At 40.8% G+C, this 23,971-nt stretch overlaps 1 long non-coding RNA gene across 1 annotated transcript; it reads right to left on the reverse strand.

Annotated features, from left to right (window-relative positions):
• Positions 1 to 19,432: 19,432 nt before the first annotated feature.
• On the reverse strand, positions 19,433 to 23,457 carry LOC142157870 (uncharacterized). Its single transcript, XR_012692666.1, has 3 exons — positions 23,318 to 23,457; positions 21,173 to 21,348; positions 19,433 to 19,686 (listed from the first exon to the last, which is right to left on the reverse strand). It is a non-coding gene; the product is annotated as an uncharacterized LOC142157870 (long non-coding RNA).
• Positions 23,458 to 23,971: the final 514 nt, after the last annotated feature.

Raw genomic sequence — 23,971 nt, forward strand, 5'->3', positions numbered from 1 at the left:
TTCACTCTTTCAGTTTGTCCGTTTGATTGCGGATGGTAGGCAGATGATAGGCTGAGACTAATACCCAGCAGGGAGCAAAAAGATTTCCAGAAGGCTGCTATGAACTGAGACCCCCGATCAGATACTATATTTTCAGGGAGACCATGGAGACAAAACACGTGTTTGATGAATAGTGAGGCCAGAGAGTGTGCTGTAGGTAATTTAGTCAAAGGAATAAAATGAGCCATTTTACTGAACCGATCCACGGTTACCCAAATAGACTCGGAGGATGGAGGTAAGTCGACAATGAAGTCCATGGACAAGTGGGTCCAAGGTTTGACTGGAACTGGTAAGGGCAACAATAGACCAGTAGGGGATTTCCAAGGAATCTTGTTTTTGAAACAAAGATTGCAGGATAATATGTATTCTCTGACGTGCGCAGGTATAGATGGCCACCAGACAACTCTTGGCAAAGACAAACAAGAAGAGGAGCATTTAGGAGCCCATTGAGTTATCTCACCCTTAGTCCAGTTGATACAGGGATTATGGAGGGCAAGCCATGGGTAGCCCAAAATCAACGTTACAGATGGACAATGAATTAGGTACAGTGAGATAGTCTCAGAATCAAGAGCACCCATCTTTAACTGCAGAGGAGGAGAATGATGATGAATCTCACCATGGTTCAGACGATTCCCATCGGGCCTGTATACAGCAATTATGGAGTCTAGAGGAATGGCTGAGTAACCCAAGGACTGAGCGAAGGTTAAATCTAAAAAGTTTCCAGCAGCTCCACTGTCCACGAATGCAGGAACAGAAATAACTTGTCCACCATAAGTGAGTTGGGCAGGTATTTGTAGGGAATTTTTTGGAGAGATGACTTGTAGGCCTAAGTGTACTCCCTCCATGTTCACTTGGCCTGGTCTTTTCCCGGTTTGACGCGGCAGATACGGAGCAAATGGCCCTTCTCTCCACAGTATAAGCAGAGGCCCAAATTACATCTCTGGGTACATTCTTCAGAAGACAACCAATACGCTCCTAGTTGCATTGGTTCAACTTGATCAAAGGAAGAAGTTTGAGAAGACACCGGAAAATAGGGCGAAGGGTTTTCCTTCTCAGCTATCCTTTCTCTGAACCTACGGTCGATCCGAATTGCTAGTTGCATAAGCTCCTCGAGAGATACTGGACAAGGGAGTCTTTAAGTTGTTCAGAGAGACCCAACCGGAACTGGCTACGGAGAGCTGGGTCATTCCATTCACAGTCCGAGGACCAACGCCTGAAGTTGGATCAATATTTTTCTGTGGCACATCCAATCAATACAGCTTTATTATATATAAAAGTATTTCCTATGCTTACCTCTGGAACTCCCAACTTTTTAGTGTATGAAAGCCCTCCCTCAAAAAAACATTGTTTAGAAAGTCTACAAGGTAAAAATGTAATGCACCAATTACTGCTACTCTATATTAATTACATTTATTGCAAAGTACATACATGTGTGCATTGAGTAATTCTAATATTACTCAGTAATAGTAATATGTGGAACAATTGCACATAAATGGTTATATGTATATAGTTATATTTTTTGAAGTTGTTACTATTTAATATTTTAGCATCATATTTTCTTTTCTATTACATTTATCCTAGTAAAAATCTAATTAAACTTTAAGATAAAGGAAACAATTATTGAATAACTTATTTACAATGCTCCACTGGACTGTACTTTCAGATAGCACTAAAATAATAAAACAGTTAAATAATATGCTCTGTTCATTCATTTCAGTCATTAATAGTAATCTACTGGAACCATGTTCTTGCCTAATTACCATAAGTTTGTTCTCCTACATTAATATTTTATGATATGATCTGAGGTTGAGAACACTGGAACGGAAACTTTTATTGCGGAAAAGTTCTGTTTGTTTACTGTAAGTTTTTTGCCAGACAATTACACAGCATGTATGTTTATGCAGTTTTCGAATTCCTTGTTGCCTATGTGTTTTACTGCTACAATAAATTACTGTCGCATTGGATATTATAGGACAGGAAACAGCAAACAGCATTTAATTTTGTGATAAACTGTGAAACCACAGTGCTAAAGATGTTACCTATGAAGTAAGTTTGTTTTGCAAATGTGTAACAATACCATAATTGCATTAGAAATCATTTAAGGGCCACACCTGAATAGTGGAATATTCATAAGCCAACATATTACTGAGCTAAATAATATGTCTGAAATACTGAAGTATTTATGATGCATCTGCAGTATAGCCAAAGTCTGTGTCAGCTTCCAGGCTTTTGGTTAACAGAAATACCCTGATTAGTGTATTAATGGTTGGTACTCACTTAAAGCGCCAATGCATGGACCAGGACCAGTATAATCTGATCTAAGGGGTAGGTTTAAGGTTAGGGTTAGGGTTAGGTTTAGGATTAAGGTCAGCATTAGGGTTCCCGTTATGATCAAACGCTGAGTCTCTGCATTGCCGCTTTAAAACCGGAAATATCAGAATTGCGTTTTGAACTGACGTCAATTTCAAATGTTGGCCTTTGCAGTAGTCGGAATTTACTATACACTGGTCGGAAATGTGCTGTGTCTGTGTGATGGACAGTCAGTATTTCTCCTATGTCGCCCTGTTAGCATTTAGGTTTTTTATGTCACGCTAAACACTGTCGGGTCATTCAGTATCGGAAAATCCTACCACACCCGTATTAACAGATAAGAACATGGCCTGTTATCTTACAGCGCCAGTAGCAGAAAAACAATGCCAGTTCCGGTACCTGCCCGTAGCACCCTTTCAGCCAGTGGTGTGTTAGGAACACTCAATGATAATATTGCTAAGATGTGCAATTCTCACTGAAACCATTGCAACCAATGAGACACTTGCTTTCATTGTCACTAATCAGATAAGTGGTAATTGTTGATTGGTTGCTATGGTTTTACTGCAGATTTGCACTATTGAGCAACATTAATAAATAATAATTAGTAAAATATTTATGGATTATGGGCCTGATTTAGAGTTTCACTTAAAAATGCGCCAAGAATCTCTAGGCAAAACTGGTTCTGTATACTTGTATACTTGCATTTATGTGCGTTGTGCTGCTTGCAACTTAAGATACGTCCATCTTAAAATAAAGCATATAGATATGCCAGGTGCCACGCATAGCACACAAATATCAACTGTAAATTTCAGTGTACAAATATGCTATCAAGTATCTGTGTGCTACATGAAAAAAACAGCCAGTATTTAACCTATGTGCAAAATAGAAAACTAATTTGTACCCCTTACATTGTAACATGGTTTTGTCCAGGAGACTACATACTCAATTTTTTACTTAACTTTCCTTAATGAATCAGGCCCTTTGAGTATATTTATGCCTTGATGGTGTACAGTACCTGATGCGTTCATACCTCCCAACTGTTCCTCTCTTGGACTCTTCTACACTTTTCCCTCTAAATTGTCCTTCTTTTAGATTTGATGTTTCTAAAATCCTTCATTGGCTCATAAACTTATAAATGTTCCATTAATATGAGTTCTAGTGCTTGTTTGTGTTTCTGTTTATCTATAACAAGGGATTTAAAGGATAATTTGTATCTGAAAGTCTGCCAACATGATTCTGAGGTCTTTAAAAGCAAAATAAAGTACTTAGTTTAATAACAAATATTTACTGTCCCTCAGTGGTGATATGAAATGTTAGGAGGTATTATATCAGCTAAAGCTGCTGGGTGCTGGATTTATGAAGCCGTGTGCCACTGAGAGCCAGCTTAGAGGCTGTACATCACTTTATGACTGTCACTCACCGGACTGTGAGTGCTTCTTCCCGTGTGTTTAGGAACCGTGGCCGTCCACCATCCTGAGGGTCTGCGCATGTGCAGCCCTTTCAATCCTTCAGTACATGTTCCTTTTAGTTAATTGGCTGATCAGGCAACACTCCCTATTTAAAGCACCTGTGTTCAATACCTCGTGGCCTGATCTTGGAGTCTCATTCCCCATGAGCCTCTGAAGGTGTTCCTGTGTTTCCTCGTGTATTCAGCTCCTGCTGATTCCTGTTATTCGTTTGTGGTTTCCAGACCACTTCAACTCTCCTGTGTTTCATCGTGACTGCACCAGCTGATTCCTATCCACTGCCTCTGTGCTTCTACAGTTTCCAGTCCACTTCGACTCTCCTGTGTTTCATCGTGACTGCACCAGCTGATTCCTATCCGCTGCCTCTGTGCTTCTACAGTTTCCAGTCCACTTCAACTCTCCCGTGTTTCATCGTGACTGCACCAGCTGATTCCTACCCGCTGCCTCCGTGTATCTACAGTATCCTGCTTATCTCAACTCTCCCGTGTTTCATCGTGACTACACCAGCTGATTCCTATCCGCTGCCTCCGTGTATCTACAATATCCTGCTCACCTCTACTCTCCCGTGTTTCATCGTGACTGCACCAGCTGATTCCTATCCGCTGCCTCCGTGTATCTGTAGTGTCCTGCTCATCGCAACCCTCCAGTACTCCTCGTGTCTGCAGCCAGCCGATCCGCTGTCCCGTGCTTCTACAGTGTTCCTGCTTGTGTCAACTCGCCTGTCTGCATTGGATCAACGCTCCGCTGCTTTCATCTCGGCTAGACCGCTTCTACTCTCCTGTGTTCTCCGGATGTCCAGTTCTATATACTACTGCTTCCTGAGTATTGTTTATATCCTTGCTGGTCTACCTACTGTGCGCTGCACCTACTTGGTTACCGCTTCCACCCTCCTGGGACTTCGTATCCCGCCGGCCTCCAGCCGTTCAGGTATCCCTGCACTCCTTTCTGACAGCCTACCCTCCTGAACCACGGTATGCATACTTCTCATTGACTGTGCTGGTGTATTGCATATCTAGCTGGACTGAGTTGTTCTCCTCTGGAGTTTCCTATCCACTGAGACTATTGCCATCATTTGACTGTGTTACCTTTTAGCCTGGATAGTTCTTGTGACTTTGTATATTTGTGCAGTGCTGCTCAGTTATTACTATTTTGTGCATATCATCGTGGGATCAAGTTCAGTGTGCCCGTGTATACTCTGCATTGCATTTATCTCCCCGTGCTCCTCCTCACATATATATTTCAGTGGTACAACTTGCTAGATGCAGACCACTGTTCCCTGTTTCCTGAATCACCAGTTTCCAGTATCCTTTCACATAGCAGTGGTACAACTTGCTAACGCAGACCACTGACTTCCCGGATACCTTCACCTGGATTCTATTCCCTCACCTAGACAGCGGTACCACTTGCTATACGCAGACCGCTGACTCTCATCACCTCCTCGTTACTTCTGGACATTCCTCCTCACTATAGCAGTGGTACAACTTGCTACCGCAGACCACTGACTACCTTCACGTGTCCTTGTCCATCCAGTTCCTCGTGTACAGTTATCTGTATATTGCCAGTGCTGCTAGTCATAGACTTTTCACGAGCATTCTCTTACCATCTGCTGTCTCCTGTTCCGTGATCACCCCGCTACCAGAGTACCATATTACCATCTATATTGCTCTGGTAAGTCCATCATCTGGTGATACCTGGGTAAAGACTCCTAGTGCCCGTGACAATGACTTAAGTAAAAAGCAGAGTATGATGGGCAGTGTAAACTGGTGCCAAGCATTAAGAAACAATGAGGTCAGGACATATACACAAAGACTTACTATAGCCACTCTGTTAGGTAAACTTAGTGAGTTGCTCCACACTCATAATGTGTCAATCCATGGCATATGGCACAGGGATACTCATCCATGCTGACTATAATGTGTCCAGTAGTTGCTGCAAATAAGCTGGTGGTGGACCTCTACTCTGAACATCTCAATCCATCTCATGCCATAGATGCTGGATTGGATTGAGATCTGGTGTTTGGAGAAGCCACTACAATAATCATTTTCATGTTCTTGAACCATACCAGGACTTTCTAGCCATGTGAGAGTGAGTAATGTTTTGCCAAAAAAACACGTAAGAAAAGCTTAATTGTGGATTGGACTAGCTATTTAAGGGCCTTGCTGCATACAAAGATTATAAAGCACTGAATTCCCACAAGAATGGCCGCAACATCAATCGTGGAGGCTGGGGTCTGTGTTTGAACTAATTGATCAAAAATTTCTGTGAATTTTTGTACCTATTCGATGAAACAATTAAAGAAACAATACATGGCATGTTGGCTCATCTCTGCTTGCTTATAGTGACAGGTGCACTTTAATTCCAGGTGAATCAAATTAGGAGCAAGGGGTTATGCTGTACACCAGCCATCCACATGGAAAACCAGTCTTGAACTTAGGTTACCCTTCTCAAAGAATGTCTTGCCAAAAACGAAAGCTGTCCAAACACTGGCTGCTTTTATCATTCTGCCTAGGTGCCAAGCAACAGATTGGATATTTCCTGTATTGTATCTTTCTTTCATTTGTGCTGCAGCTCCACTAGGAGTGCTTATCAGTCGTTCACAGATTAGCAGAAGAAAAGAAGATTCTATATGAATTTAGAAGAATAATAATGTGCAAAGTAAAGGTTTTGGGTGAGTATGTTAAATATTTATTTTAAATAAAATATTACAATGTGCAGTGTGTGTGTCTTTTTTACTATTATGCAGATTTCTGAATATACATTTTCCAGCAGGCATTGATGCTTTTTCCATAACTCATAGCTTACTCAGGCAGCAACTGGCAACTATGTGCATGCTGGTGCCTGTAGTTCTAAAAGCGTGAGCATGCCAAAGCCGTCAGAGCCAGGGCCTGATGGGACTTGTAAGTTCATAAATGTACTTAATTATTTAAAAAAACATTACTGTGGTACCTACCACCCAGCTGTGTCTGGTGGAACTCCAGTGAAATCCAGCAGGGGGCTGCTTTGCATCCAGCGGAGGGGGGTGCTCAATACTCAAGTCCAATACTCAAAGGAATTTCACCCTATACTGTCCAGACTGGGACTGGTATAACATTATAACAAGGGGACCCCACGCTAGTGGTTTCTCCATTATAGTGTGACCAGCCCACCCATGCTCATCGTCTCCCTGCATTAGCAGTAACCACCCTATGTTATACAACTGGTGATTGTCACATATCCGTAGGAGAGGGGGAAACATGTTTTAGGTTTTCACCATCAGCAGCAACACTTATCTCAACAGCAGCCTACTGTAAATAACCGGCATCTCCAATGGAAGCGTTACATTAAATGTACATGCCCCTGCTGTAAGTAACTTTCTCTTCTCTGTTCTTAATCTCTCTCTCCAGACATAGGGGGCGCTAAGTTCAAGTTACATGTAACTCAAATTTTCACTTCCAAATCTAAATCAAGCCCTTTGTTCCACAGAAGTAAGTTCTAACAATAATGTTTGCCCTATGGGCCAGATTAAGGTATGCAGCTGCCCCAGGTCAACTAACATGTGGGTGCCCCTAATAATACAATCGTTAAAATTATATACTGGTTGAAGGTTTGATTTATATATGTGGACACAGCTCTCTTCTCATCACCTTTTCCCTCACTTTCTCTCTCCCTCTCACCCAAAGACTCTCCGGCCCGGCTTCAGGGAGATTGCCAGACTCTCGCGGGAGTCCAGGAGATCACCCACTATTTTGGGCATCTCCCAGACATTCCAGGAGAGTCGGCAAGTATACAGTGGGGAAAATTTGGAGGGGATCCATAAGTGTGAGGGTCCCGGGATGACCAATCAGGTTGTCCTGCAAATAATCCGGCATGCCTGCCATATAGCAAAACACCAAATAATCTCTCAAGTTAGGCTATTATTAAACTAAAACCGTATCTGTTTTTTGAATTTGAGTTTGCTATGTGTCATGGTGATGAATAATTAAGCATTAACACATCCTTATCTAGTTATGCAGTGTAGCACAAGCTGAGCTTATGTACCCACTGACCATTTAATACATGTGGCTTATTGTTTTTGCACTAAATAATCTGATTTGTATTATACTCATTTTTTTATAGTAAGTGCTAGGCATGCATAACTAAGTGAAGCAGCAATTTCTGTATTGCACGTTGCTCTAATTTCCAGGCTTCTGTGGTAACAACTGTCCCAATAAGTTACCTATTAGATATTCTGAAAGTGTATTTCATAATGAATCAGTCATAATATGCTGATAAAAGTGAAATTCTTGCTTAATTGCCAAAGAGCAAACAGTTCCTACATAATCAAGGTTTTTATGAAAATAAAAATATATTTATGGAACAAGCTGAATGTAGAGGAAGTACCTCACATCAGACTTGGGAAACTGCGGCTCTTCAGCTGTTGTAGAACTACAAGTGTCAGAATGGCATGCTCACATTTTGAGCAGATCTGAGGAGCTATTTCTTTTAATATGTAAGATGCAATTTTACGCAGAGCAGTACACAAAATTGTTCAAGAACATATTCCCTGCCCAGACAAGCTTGCAATCTAGTTTCTGATTTCTGGGACTTTGTCCAAGGCAACCAAGAGCTGACAAGACAAATGGGCCATCAAGGGTCTACCAGCTTTACAAGAGGAGAGTTGGATTCAGAAGGGAGTCTTTTCTCCTAGGAGGAGGATTCCCTGAAATTCGTGACTCTCCTTGACGTTCCAGGAGACGAGGCAAGTATGACTTAAAGCTCAGCAGCACTGTAAATAAATGCTTTCCCCAACATCTGACCTCATTTTGTGTAGGCATGAGCGGGCTCGGATTGCGCTAATCCGAGCCCACCCGAACAGTGCGGATCCGACGGGATCTGAGCACTGTTCGGGTATTTCCGGCGGCGAAAAAAAACGAAACAGAGGCTCTGACGTCCAAGTCTCGCGTTGGATCTCGCGAGACTCGGATTGCATAAATTCGCCGCTTGCGCCCGCCATCTTCATTCGGGCTCAGATCAGGGAAGCGGGAGGTTGGAGTTTGTAGTGGTGCTCTGCCCTGCTGATCAGTCCAGTGGTGCTTTTGTCCTGTGCTCTGTCCTGCTGAGTCCATTGGTGCTTTGGCCAGTGCTCTGTCCTGCTGAGTCCAGTGGTGCTTTTGTCCAGTGCTCTGTCCTGCTGAGTCCAGTGGTGCTGTGTCCTGTGCTTTGTTCTTCTAAGTCCATAGTTATATTAAAATTTTTAAACAATCATAAAAAAATTTAAAAAAAATAACAAAAAATTATACAAAAGTAATTAAAAAAAATATAAAAAAATGATACAAAAATCTTTTAAAAAAAAATATAAAAAAATTATTTAAAAAGTATAAAAAAAATTCTAGTGCAATATATTCTTGCAGTCCAGAAATATTAGTACTGCAATATTTACCTACGTTCACTGTTCTTGCAGGCCAGAAATATTAGTACTGCAATATTTACCTACGTTCACTGTTCTTGCAGTCCAGAAATATTAGTACTGCAATATTTACCTATGTTCACTGTTCTTGCAGGCCAGAAATATTAGTACGGCAAAATAAAAATACGTTCACTGTTCTTGCAGTCCAGAAATATTAGTACTGCAATATTTACCTATGTTCACTGTTCTTGCAGTCCAAAAATATTACTACTGCAATATTTACCTACGTTCACTGTTCTTGCAGGCCAGAAATATTAGTACTGCAAAATAAAAATACGTTCACTGTTCTTGCAGTCCAGAAATATTAGTACTGCAATATTAAAATACGTTCACTGTTCTTGCAGTCCAGAAATATTAGTACCAGAGATTAAATTACGTTCACTGTTTCTGCAGTCCAGAAATATTAGTACCAGAGATTAAACTACGTTCACTGTTCCTGATTGGTTTGTTAAAGTGCGAATGTCCTATTTCAACAACATCAGGGTGGGTGGGAGGGCCCAAGGACAATTGCATCTTGCACCTCTAGCAAACTCTTACAAACTGCCATCCTGTCTGTCACTGCAGTGCCAGTCCTAGATGGGCCACGTGTTTGTGCCGCCCACTTGTGTCGCTTAGCTTAGACATCCAGCTACCTCGGTGCAACCTTTTGGACTAAAAACAATATTGTGAGGTGTGAGGTGTTCATAATAGACTGGAACTTAGTGGAAAATGAATGTTATTGAGGTTAATAATAGTGTAGGAGTGAAAAAAAAAAAAAAATATATGGATTTTAGCACTTTTTATGCTTTTTTAAAAAAAAATCAGAACCCAAAACCCAAAATCAGAACCAAAACCTTTCGTGGGGTGTTTTGGCAAAACAAATCAGAACCCAAAACCTCAAGCTAATCAGAACCCAAAACCCAAAACACAAAAAGTGGCCGGTGCACACCCCTAATTTTGTGACCAATGTTTAGTAGGAATCCTCTTTGGTAATGACACACACTTCAATGTTCGCTAGTGCATGGGCTTGTGGAGCAAGATGGTGAAATTGCAGAAGAGCAAAATTTGCACATGATTCTGAGCATTCATCAGACCAATTGGGTTTGATTCATTAAGTAAAGGAAAGCAAAAAAAATAGTATCTTTGCCCCTTGGAAAAACCATGTTGCATTGGAGGGGGAGGCAAATTTTAAATGTGGGGACAGATTTATAATTGGGGTTGGACATGTCCTAGATCAATTTTAAATTTCAGTATACAAATAAAGCTATTAAATATTTGTGTGCTACATGAAAAAACAGCCAGTATTTATCTTATGTGCAAAATAATAAACTGATTTGCACCCCTTGCATTGTAACATGGTTTTGTCCAGAAGAAAACTTACTTACCCCTGTGTGTAAGTTACGGCCTGAAGTTGCAGGTTGTAATAACCAGTGTTTGCAAAATGTTTATGCAAAATGTATGTTTATATGTTTATTTACCGCTAGGAAACCTAGGCACTTGCCTAGAGCCCAGCAGTTAACAGAGGGCCCGCGGCAAAGCAGATGGGGGGACAAGAGGGGAAAAAATGCGGCCATGGCAGCAAGTACTAGCCCCTCCCCCGACTCACATTATGTGTGTGTGAGGGGCTAGTGTATGTACATTATGTGTGTGCGTGAGGGGCAAGTGTATTTATATTGTGTGTGTGTGTGTGTGTGTGTGTGTGTGTGAGTGGCTGTTTGTGGGAGGGAAATAGGTTTATTTTTTTAAATGGTAACACTATTAAATTAATGCTGGAGGGAAATAGGTCTATTTATTAAATGTGTATGCTATTAATTTAATGTTTTGGTTTGAGGGAGGCCTACTTATAAAATGTGGGTGCTATATTGATTTAACACTGGGGCTGGTTGGAGTTTACTACATTTCATGTATCCATTTTTTTTCGAAATAGGGTCTCCAACATTCCAGGATCCACACAAGCAGCAACTGATCTAAAGACACAGCAGGCACAAGTGGTAAAGGTGAGAACAGGTAGGAGAGAGCAGGACAGTCTTCCAACTATGCTGAATCTGGTGAGATTTATATTATGAGGAGGTCTTAAATGTTGCACTATGGAATTCATGCAGAAGACTGACATATTAACATTATTATTACATTCCAGCACTTTTTCATGTTTCTGTAGGTAGAGGGCTGCAGGCAGTAACTGTAGTGGCGGACGATCTGTGACGTGGTAGTGATAGGAGACTGCTGTTTTTTTATTACTGGGCTTGCTAACCCTGAACTGCAGTTTCTTGACATGTTAATTATGATTAATACCTAAGTTTAGTTAAAGATAAGGTACAATTTGTGTGAATTGAAAGGTAAGCAGTGGTGGAAGTGGGGTGTATATGGTAGTATGCCATACCGCTATTTCTGCTATTTACTGCCTTCATTGTAAAATAATAAAATTCCAATTACTTGTTTACATTCCCATTACATTTTTCATACCACCACTTCTAAATTTCCACTTCGAGCACTGAGCTTAATATTCATCGTATGGAGTATATGATTAGTATAATTCAAAATTCTTCTAGATCCTTTGACAAAATATGGGGTCCATGGTCATTATTCTCTAACTGCTGGGACCACAGTGTGATGTAGTGTAATGATAAAGGAGGGCACAGTGTGATGAGAGGGACAATAATGAGGGGCCACATGGTGATGTAGTGTAATGATAAAGGAGGGCACAGTGTGAAGAGAGGGACAATAATGAGGGGCCGCAGTGTGACGCAGTGTAATGATAAAGGAGGGCACAGTGTGATGAGGGGACAATAATGAGGGGCCGCAGTGTGATGTAGTGTAATGATAAAGGAGGGCACAGTGTGATGATAGGGACAATAATGAGGGGCCGTATGGGGATGCAGGAGGAGCAGCGTGATGTGCGGCGGGACATAGCTTACCCTTCTACTTAACTATAGGAGTATATATTATGCAAAAAAAATATAGTGCTATGGATTGTTTCAGGGAAGGGGGGGGTCTAAATCCGGCTCTGCCCCACACACACACACACACACACACACACACACACACCACCCCCACCTTTAGCATGCCAAAGGCAGAAAAGGCCATAAATAATGTGATGAAATCCCCTGACCAAACTTTAGAAGAAACAAGATGTAAAGTCTAAGTATATACTCTTCCATCTTCTCATATCGTTATTTTTGGTAGCGGCTGTAAATGTGCTATTTGCTACATGCAGGTAGTGATGTTTTCACACGTTCATTTACTTTAAATATATTACAGTTTTCCACTTTTGCTGATGGTAAGTGTCATACTTTCCACAAAAGGATAATGGGCTTCTACCCATCGCTTGCAGAGATCACATCCTGCACCACAGCTGTCAATTCAGATGTTGGAATATTTCCTCGTAATGTGATCAAAAATATCATTCTATAACAAGAACAGCAATTATGTGTCCATTACCACTGTATATATATTGTGCTATATTTTAGATGCTAAGTGCTTATATGTAAGGAGTAGCATTTACAGATGATTATTTTCGGCAGTCTGTTATGATCACTGTATACCTTTCTATTACCATCTAAACTTTTAAGATGTTAGAATTAAGATGATTGTATTTGCTAAGAAGATGCCCTATTTATTACTTCTATTCTATGCCTCCCATAGTCCTCACCTCCCCACTGCTATAGCACTCCATAGTCGACGACTACTTTATTTGCATAAAATAAGTACAGACAAGTCAATCAGCTCTATGTATAGAAAATGTATATAATGAATTAAAAATGTACAAAACATCTACCTCACCTATGCTGCCCTAGATCCAATCCTATGTGGCTTCTTGTATACATCATAGTTGCCTACTCTCCCGGAATATCCGGGAGACTCCTGAATTTCTGGGAATCCTCCCGGACTCCCGGGAGAGCAGGACAGCTTCCCGGATCCCGGCTGCTTGGTAAGGTAAAATGAGGGGGCGTGGCTTAGTGGCACAATTATCGCGTCATCGTGGCCCCACCCCCTGACGTTATTGGTCAAAAAGGCTATGACAGTTTAGGGGGCTGGGTCAATGATGCGATTCTCCGAGCCCCGCCCCCACATACCCACCTGCCCCTCGGACCTCCCGGAAAGCTAATGCCAAGAGTTGGCAAGTATGGTATACATTGCCAGCCAATTATTTGGTAGTTGCTGAGGGGCTACATGGGACATCACAAGTAATTCACAAGTTTTAGCATTTCAATAAGTATGTTTTGTTGACATCAGAGGCATATTAGATTTAGCAGTAAATCTATCTAAAGGGTGCAAATTTGCTCCTGGATAAACATGTTGCAATGCGAGGGGTGTTAATGTAATTTTTTTTTGCATGCAGGAAAATTACTGCTCATATGTCCCTTTATTTACCAGGCTTAGCAGGACGTTTGCAGATGTTTCAGTTCATTATTATATTCGTTTGTAGTGCCAGTAGTTTCATTTCATTTTTAGATTATGTTGTGTTCTTTTTTGGCATAGCATTGTTGACTTTTATACATACATTCATATATGAATTTAGATGATTATTTTATAAATTAGTGCTTTTATTAGTATTCAGTCTGCGTTGGTGTTTTCATGATAATTAGGGCTATAGACAGCTCTCAGCGCTGTACTAATTTCTTTTTCATGGTTTGATGTATAGGGAGGTCACTTCACCCTTATATAGCGGCAAAGGCAGCCTACCCCAGTATTTGGGTATATATAGTAATATATTGTGTTGATTATATAATTTATTCAGTTTCATTTAAATTTGTACTATTTGATTATCGGGCCGCACATGCGGCATCAGAACTTTGTGTGATCTTATTTGTTCTAGCAAAATACTGGCTGCTTTGCATGTAGCACACAAATACCAGACAACTGTATTGTTATACAGTTAATACAAAGGTTTAGTACTAGCATGAAGGGGCTGAAACTGTGCTTATATACTAATGTGTCTCAGTAGCTCTATGATCATGTTTTGTATTGTTTTATAAATGTATTAGAAAGACATTCTGTGCTATTCTTCTTCTATGTAAATCCCTCACTCTGAAATAAAATTCTTACTCACCAAAGTCAGATGAGAATGACTTGTACACACTGCATGTCAAGCATTACTCATGCTGACTGTTGGAAATGTACAGGCTTAATGGTCTATTTGTATGTCTGACTAAACAGCTATTTTCAGAAATGTACCATTTATATAGCATCAAAAAAGTGATTTCTTTCTGAAAATGGAAAAGTGTTTGCGTTCAAGGTATTATATTAATTTCTGTGGGTCCTGTTTGTGATACTGAATGTAACTAAACCTTTGCTTCTCTGTGTCTACAGTAGTATCATAAATAAAGATGACTATATTGGCTGCGATTAGGGATTCTACAGTAGACATTCCTGTTTTCCAGGATTTTTTTTTGCTTTGTTAGGGATGTGTACTCCAAGGAATCCAATTTTTTCCTGATTTTTCTTCTCTTCTCCTTTGCAAAAATTGTTATTAGCTGCAACATGTTGGGCACGGCTGGTTGAAACATTTTGGGCAGAGCTGGGTAAAATGCATTGTGCACTCTTGATTACAAGTTCCACTTATGCCTCTATAATAGAAGTGGAGGCCAGCACTTGCAGGGCTCAATTCAATTCAAAGACTGGAGTCCTACTCAGCACATTAATTGTGTGTGAAAAGGGTGTGAAACGCGCAGAGTAGTTTTGTGCTTTTGTTGCATTGAGCAGAACTCCTCTGAATTGAGACTTGCTGAACACATGAAGAAAGCATAAAAAGTGCATCAAAAACAGATACGCACTTTTCACATGTTTTTGGTGCACCAATCAGGACTCTGCTAATTGAATTAAGTCCTAGTCAATGCAGAAAAATGTCATGGTCCTTGCATATCAACTACAGAACAAATGCACTGACAAGTTAGTGTAACATATCTAATAATATATGGGCACGGAGCAGGGCAGGGCTGGCAAATTTTTGCTCGGGGGGGCAAGTCTTGACTTGGCAGCCTATTAGGAACATTTTAAAGGAAAGAAAATGAGGGTGGCCCAGTGTCCCAGCCCAAGGTAGCCCACATTGGGACCGGCCCAGGGGGGCAGATGTCCTCTTGCCCCCCAGCCCAGCCTGCCCCTGGCATGGAGGGATACAAAGTATTTAGTACTAATACACTTTTTTAATTTAGCATAAATATTTAGCATAAGTATGTTTTTTTTAATATAAAAAAATCTGTATGGAACATTAGGATTAGGTGCTAAGTTTTGGCATGCCTCCGCCTCAATGACATTTAAATTACGATAGAGAGGGATTACAGCCCTCATCATAGTCCCAGAGCAAAATTAAATTTTTACAGGATTTGTTGATTTTATTTTTTCATACAGGCTACCGTTCCAAGAATGCACACACCCATTTTGATATAGCAGACATGACGACTTTTACGGAATATAATAGAATTATAGTAGTTTTCCTCTAAGCTAACATGCTCTTCAACTGAGTATTTACAGCTTTCTTTTAAGCATAAGAAACGTACCATTGCTGCCTGGTATAGATTTTGTTTACTTTCTCTGTCATGAGGGTGATATAATTCAGAATTAAACTTCACATAATATAAAATATGAGTGCTTGCTCTCCCCACACAGAAATAATGATTATGAAATATGTGCCAGGACTTGATTTAATGCTAATCAATGTTAAAGCCCGGGGACGGTTTCTAGTGCTGAGATATCCTTAGTCATTTTCCCGAGCAGCCACCCAGCTTCGGCTTATGACCTGTCATCTGTTGTAAAAGACTGACTGGCTATACCGAGAAAGAGATACGACTTTATAACACAGCAATGCTGTAATGTAGTTTGGCCTCTTTAAAGTGCAGGTTTCATGAGGTCTCAGTACACATCTACTATACCTTTGACATATGTCAATCGCACAGATAAACTTTGAGGGACCCCATAGGGAGAAATATCGCCCAAAATATTAGATCTGTTATATTTTTAAGAAGCTTGTTTTGCATGGTATTATTGTATGCCTTATTTTTATACATTGTGGGCCTGATTCATTAAAGTACGCCATAACAACGTATTGAGTGTTTTTTGTTTTTTTTTTAAAACGCATGTAATTCGGGCATACGCACTCCGTTATTCAACTACACAACACACTGTAGGTGTGGGTGGCGGGGTTTGGTGAGTGCTCCCCAATGTTGTGGAAGAAAAAAGGCTGCTTTAGGGGAAAAGGGAAAAATAAGGGTAGTTCCAGACCTTAAATAGATAGGTTGAAAGAGCAGTCTCCCCGTAGCGCACAGATGTAAGACAGTTGTATAGAATTGAGTTTGTTGGTGACAAATTATATGATGGTTACACACAATACAAGGTTGCAACCTTAATGGTCTAAAAACCACAAATATATCTGCATATGCATAAAGACATAAACATAGCATGGCTCAGACCTAAGCAGTTCACATAAGTCCTGTATAATCGGACACGGAGGTCCCAGAGACTGAATAGGTGAAATGAGTCCCAATAAGGTAAAACACATTAGATGAATGTCTCAGATTGGGTGAGCTGGTATTGTTTCACACTGAGATGGAATTCGGCATATAAGCAGGCCGTTGTAGATCAGAGGGTAGATGTTTACATATGCCGGCTAATGCAAAAGTCCTAGCGCTGTGATGAATAACAAGTGCAGTGCTCACGATCGATAATCATCTGCCAGGATAGTCAATAAAGTAACATCCGTTACAATGATGCAGAGTGGTGGTGAAATGTTCACTTACCCCTGTGGGGTCAAGGCGCTGCCTCGTTCTCCCGACGTGATGCTCTCTTAAACACAGAAAGTAGACAGGAGTCTCCAAGTGTTGGTGTAGTCGCGGCCGCGGCTAACACCAAATAGCGCATGCGCATGCGACATGAAATGAAAGTGCTGATCCGAACTCCGTCCTGAAGGTAGTAGATGGCGGAGTTGTGGGCAACAGCTGTCCACTGCAGGATACGAACAATACATGTGTGCAATATACTCTCAGGGAAAGAAAGTATGTTCATACTTCTACGTGCATACCCCCCTTACGGTCAAGGCCCCCATTCCGCCCTTCAAATTGTAGGCAGTTGGAAGTGTTATTTATGGGCTAACATGAATTTTGTTCTTTGAAGTATGTTTTGGTTTCACGCATGTGCAGAGTTAAAAAAAACGCATAATACGCCGCGTAGATGGACTTATATTCCTCAATGAATCAGGCTCTGTAAGTTTGGCATTGTGAGTATTTTCTCCAATCAAACCTTAAGGTTCTGTCATTGTGTTCTTACCCGACTCACGGTTGACAACTTGTCTATTATAACCACTACATAACTGTAGTACAGAGTATTTTTGGGGTTAATGAGAACTCTGGCTAAGTTCTGATTGTAGTTTTCAGAATGGGCAGGGAGTGACTGAAGACTTTCCAAACAAACCTTGGTGGTGGTAGTTTCAAATTAATAGTGAGCATACGATATAAACTAGGGAGATTTAATCATTTTTAGATAAACCAGGTCTTTTGAAACCTAACAGTGTTAAACAGTGGTCTTTATCACATGGAGCTAAGGACAGTCTCAGAAGAGTAGCACATTTAGTACCCTACTGGTTGCTATCATCCAGATTTAAGGGAGCTAAAAAATAGGAGGTGACTACATTGGACATTTGACTTCCCTGGGGGCCCAGCAGTGGTGATTAGGTGGGGTCATAAGGCCCCATCAGAGCTGTATTGTGGGTATAGGAAAGTGATTGTGCTGACCAATACCTTACTTCCTATTGGTCCAAATGCTCATACCCCCTATTCTGTTTGCACAGTATCTGGTTTTCTAAAACTGTGCGCAGCCAGGGGGGGTCAGTGCAGTAATGACCCATAGGGTGGTTGTGCAGGACTGAGATCCTCAGCAGAGGGGGGGGGGGGGGTAAGGGGGAATAAAATGCAGCCAAGCTCAGCCCCAGAGATTCTCTTGGCGGTCCTGTCTAGAGTACAGAGTACAGACTAGTGCTGTGTGATCAATAGACTCCCCTGATGTCAGCCTATTGTGGTGTAATGGATTCTATTAATGATGGAGGGCAGTTACAGTACCAGAAGATTTAACTTCTACAATTGGTTTAACAACAATTGACCATATAGCACAATTGTTATTAATGCATGGACACAATGGGGTTTTATAAGCATTAGAAGAAGTCTGACATAGCTAAATGTATACGACAATTAATTGTGTCATTATAATGGCCTCTTCTGCTCTGTCTTCTATATAGTAAGGTTCACTTACTAGCCCTCTATGTAGGTGCGAAATTTGCACTGAACCAGTTAGCATTTAGCCTTTATCTGTTGAGCGCCATTTTGAGAATGATAGCAAGTGTCTGGTAGATCTAAAGACAATATTGGTAAATAAGCCTTAGGGCTGGATTTACTAAGCTGCGGGTTTGAAAAATTGGGGATGTTGCCTATAGCAACCAATCAGATTCTAGCTATCATTTTGTAGAAGGTACTAAATAAATGACAGCTAGAACCTGATTGGTTGCTATAGGCAACATCTCCACTTTTTCAAACCCACAGCTTAGTAAATCTAGCCCTTAGTGACTTCTACCTTTCCTCGGATTTTTGTAATACCCCTTGGTAGCATGATAGAGTTGAGAGAGAATTGTTGAGATGGTTCCTGACTCCAAGATAAAAATATAGGGAGATAAAGAGAGTGCTCTGAGAAAGGGATGACTGCTAGATAGGGATAGCTCAGAGAGCAGCCAGACTGATGCCAGTGAGAGACAGATCCTGAGAACAAGCTAGAAGAGGTTTGTGCAACATTTAAGCAGTAAGTTACTTAGTTAAATTATGCAGGTTTATGAGAAACTCGTGTGAGATGGAGTGTGGAGAGCCTGGCTGCCAGAATACATTTGATCACTTGTAACGGCTGTTACAGATAGAGATTCTGCAAATGGAGATATGGTAAGCAGTGGGTCAGTTACTCAGATATAGTGCAGGGAAAGTGAAGTGAAGAAGACAGCATCGGACCAACCCTGAGTGAGTGTTAGCTCTTGAAACCAGGGAATTTTCTGCACCATGATAAGCATAATAAAGGGTGGGATAATAAAGGAAGATTATACGGAGAAGTTCAGATGTGTGATTTATGCTGCAACGTGCTGTGAGATGTGAAGAAAATAGTCTGTGTATAGAGACTGTAATTATATAAATACATATACTTTATTTATTCAAGATAAGCTGGCAACCATTATTTTCATCAATTATGTCTTAGTGAAATCTCTCCTGGTAAACCTGTGTTTCCTCTTTATTCTCACCTGCAGGTGTGAGGCTGTGCTATAGCAGGGTGTTTGACTTAAGGGGATCACCCGGTAGCTGCTTGAGAGAACTTATCACATTACAAGTAGAGAGTTCATGTGTCTTTAGTATGCTGCTCCTAGTGCCAGTTTAGGGTGAAGACTGGTTCCTTGTGGCCACTTTGCCATTCTGATGTTAGACATGATCTTAGGGTGCCACGTCAAGTCTGTGGTTGGAGAGAATGGTGGAAGAGAAGAAAAAAAACTAACATTATAAAACATTCTACATTTGTGATATAAATGGTAAAAGTCATTATAATTACTTCTTGTCTTGTGTCCGCCCCCTTTCTGTCTTTATACTGCGGCTCCTTAACTGCGGTGTTGGAATTTAAGGGAGAGTAATCATCTTGTGGCTCTTGTTGTAATGTCACTATGTTACTGGAATAGAGTAGGACAAGTGTCTTGTGGCTAGCTGTATCCACCTATAGTTATAGGGCCTTATTTAGAGTTGGATATTAGGTGCAAAACTCCATTTTATGTTTCTGTGCATTAAAAAACATAACCTTTCAATGAAACTTGCAGCCCCCTACATCTACAGAACGGTGGTGTACCTGCTCAACTCATTTACCGTAAGGGCATGCTATGGTCAGTGTGTCTCATTTACAGATATATCTCTTAGGAGATGTAAAAATTGCATCTGCCCCAGATATGGTGTAAAGACACATACTGATGATGATGACCATCAGCACATATTATTACTAGTGAAATAAATAAATACAATATAACTCTCCCAAAGTTGTAATCACCTTATAGCCTGTGCTGGTTACTGCCAATGTGTTGGGCCAAACAGCTTGGTGGTCTTCACTCAAAAGCCGTTTCTGGCACCAGACTATGCCAGGATGGGCTGGTCACCCAATAGCAGGGAGACCACGGGGCCAGCAGGGGGGGCTGAGATCCCCAAAGGAATGAGACCCACAAATATAAGCAGGCTTCTCTAGGGAAAACCAGAACTACAAGTCGCAGCAAACCCAGACAGTCATTAACTGCTTGGACACGGTCACATTTGCAGAATTACAAGCGCCAGCATATCCTGGCAGACAAGGGCCTGCTGGAACATGTGGTTTCACATACTGAACTAATAATAATTACACACAGGAACATTTTAGGAAAAATCCTTATCAGACATAAAGACTCATCAAACCCCGCGTTCCCGTCTCCATTCCACTCCTACATTTCTGGTTGAGTTTATCCAGAATGTCCAGAGATTCTCAGGACCTTGTGAGAATGGAAGATCTACCTTTGGGGCATCTTCATTTGTACCTAGTATTAGTATGTAACTATTATCTACTAATATTATGCAACATTTCAAATGCAGAGATTACAGGTGACAACTACTGGAAAGGAAGAATAGGCGTAACACGATAAAGACTGCATCCGTTGAACTTTAACTAATAACCACTCCAATATGCTCAATTCAATTAAACCAATTAAAATACATTTTCATAGTGTGTGATATTGATAAAAAGACACAGCATGGCAAATAAACATGCATTGGGCAAGTCGTGTACTTGGTACATACAGTAAACAATATGTCATACCAAAAGAAGTATGCAAAACATATATAAAGTGTGCAAAGCACACAGAATAGTTCATATGGTCCAATAAACAACATATTCTACAACACTAGGCCCACCATATACAGCCCCAAATTACTTTTTCTTGTGCCTTGTGCTCCCACAGTCTCCCTATGGTGCTTCAGTCTTCCTGTTATCCCGTGCTGCCTGTCCATTGGCTCTACTCGTTTTAGCAATCTGGTCTCCTGACTGTTCCATGCTGCTGCCAAGTAAGACTAATTAGATTGTGGGGGTACTGGGGGTGATGAGGTTAGGCTGTGAAGGCATAGGGTGAGGAGATGGGTAAATTGCAGTCATGCAATGCTCAAGTCCTCCACATTTGATCAATTCACTGAGCAACCACCCTATGCAAAGCATAATAGACTAATGTGTACATATAGAACTGTAAAGTTGCCCATCCTATGTAGCTCCAATACTCACCATACACAGCACTATGCCATGCATAAGTACATACCCACATCATACATCCCAATACACTGCATAACAAGTGAATGTGTGATACAATCCCAGACTACAAGTCCTGTCATACTGTACGACTTGGCTGGTCTGCTCCATTAACAAAGGAATGCAAGATTGTTACAAGAGTTGATTTTGAAGAATCCAGCACTGATTTACATTAGTGAGATTTACCTGGGTAAATATGTCTTATTTGAATTCATTTTAAAGAAAATATATTCTTTAAATCTGTACTTTTTTTTACCAGTGTCTTAAGTGTAAGTATAGTAACAAAGATGAATATTAACCAGAAAGTACAAAGAAACACAGATTCTGTAGTTCAGCTATTTATCAGGTGTTTGCACACCTGGATGCACTTCACCTGGTTTGCTGGAAATAACCTTGTGTTTCAGTAATAATAGCTTACAGTGCTCTGTAGAGCAAATGCACATAAATAGGCCCCTAACTGTGCTGAACATGCTACAAAATGCAAATCTCAATGTGAATCCTAATCCCTTAAAATAACCAATCAAAAGTATACGTACATCAGAAGTACATAGATACAGAGAAATCATAAATAATTGTGACAAATATTTTACTGTATATTACATTACATATGGCATGCAGGGAGTTCCAAACATGACCTCTATAGCTGTTTCTATCAACAATTCTGCCATGCAGTTCTGTCGCAGCAGATATACACTGAGACGGTTACTCAATCGGAGATTGTAGATTTATATTAATATTTGGATGTTGTGTTGGGAGGTTTAGTGCTCTTTATCCTAAGTTACACATTATGGGCCTGATTCATTAAGGACAGCAAGGCAAAAAAAGGAGTACATTTTTTCCTGGAGAAACCATGTTACAATGCAAGGGTGCAAATTAGATTATTATTTTGCACATAAGTTAAATACTGGCTGTTTCTTCATGTTGCACACAAATACTTTAGAGCTTTATTTTTAAACTGTAATTTAAAGTTGATCTAGGACATGCCCTACCCCAACTATAAATCTGCCATCACATTTTAAATTTACCTCCCCCTCCAATGCAACATGGTTTTGCCAAGGTGCAAAGTTACTCTTTTTTTGTGCTTTACTTTCCTTAATGAATCAGACCCCTATATGTTTACATATTTAGCTGTTTGTCGGCGTGGAACACTTTGTATGGTGTCTTTATGTCTTGTAGATGGATTAGTGGCGATGTAGAACTGGAGCCAGTCTGTCTGGTTGTTATAGGGGAAAGTTGGAAATAAGATTAGATATGAGAATAGGAGATATCTTGACTAACTGTAGAAAAAGTACTTGATAAGTTCAATATTGATAAACCTATGTTACAGTTATAGTAATGAGTATGCAGCGGCATGCGAAGGGAGAGATAAGGTGGGAATAGGGTAGAACATTAGATATACAATGAAGTGCTGAGTATAGGAAGTGTAAATGGGAGGGAAGGATGGATTAGAAAAAGGTGTGGAAATATAAATGGACTTAAGTGGAATGGAAATAGGGTCGCTATCGAGAAAATAACATAGATATGCAAGTAGGAGTATAATAATGTGAGGAGTACAACTAGATGTAACGTGATTGGATATGGGTCAGCTCCTCTGGCCGGCTCCTCTTCTGGGGTGTATGCACCCAACGTTTCCCTCACGTCCCCATTGTTAAGCAGCTGGGAACGCTCCGGAGCAGCTGTCGGCGGTCAGTGGTGTCACTAACCACAGAGGGGAACCCAATCAGACTCTGCCTGTCACTATTTAAACTTTGTCACAAATCGGGATCTTAGCCGCACTTACCTCATCCGCCGCTGTCATATCACGGCTACCTGGATCCCTTCTGGTCGTCTGCAGCATTCCCGTCCTCCACATTTCCGTTTGTAAACAAACACATACTGTTTGTTCTGCTGCATGGGCGTGGCCATCTTGGATGCAGTCAGGTGATCATTCCAGGCCAACCAGATTCAGTAGCTGTGATCACATGAACTGATCAGCCAATAGTTGTTTGGGACACCCTATTTAAACCTGCTGCTGTGATCTGTTCAATGTCAGAACAACACACTTCTCTCCAGAGGATAGTTCTTGGCTCCAGGTTCCAGTGTTCCTGTCTGCATCACTAAGGGCAGTGTTCCTGTCTGCATTACAAAGTGCAGTGTTCCTGTCTGCAGTACAAAGTGCAGTGTTCCTGTCTGCAGTACAAAGTGCAGTGTTCCTGTCTGCAGTACAAAGTGCAGTGTTCATGTCTGCATTACAAAGTGCACTGTTTCTGTCTGCATTACAAAGTGCACTGTTTCTGTCTGCATTACAAAGTGCAGTGTTCCTGTCTGCATTACAAAGTGCAGTGTCCCTGTCTGCATTACAAAGTGCACTGTTCCTGTCTGCATTACAAAGTGCACTGTTCCTGTCTGCATTACAAAGTGCACTGTTCCTGTCTGCATTACAAAGTGCACTATT

The sequence above is a fragment of the Mixophyes fleayi genome, chromosome 5 (genome assembly GCF_038048845.1).
Source record: "Mixophyes fleayi isolate aMixFle1 chromosome 5, aMixFle1.hap1, whole genome shotgun sequence".
NCBI classification, from domain to species: domain Eukaryota; kingdom Metazoa; phylum Chordata; class Amphibia; order Anura; family Limnodynastidae; genus Mixophyes; species Mixophyes fleayi.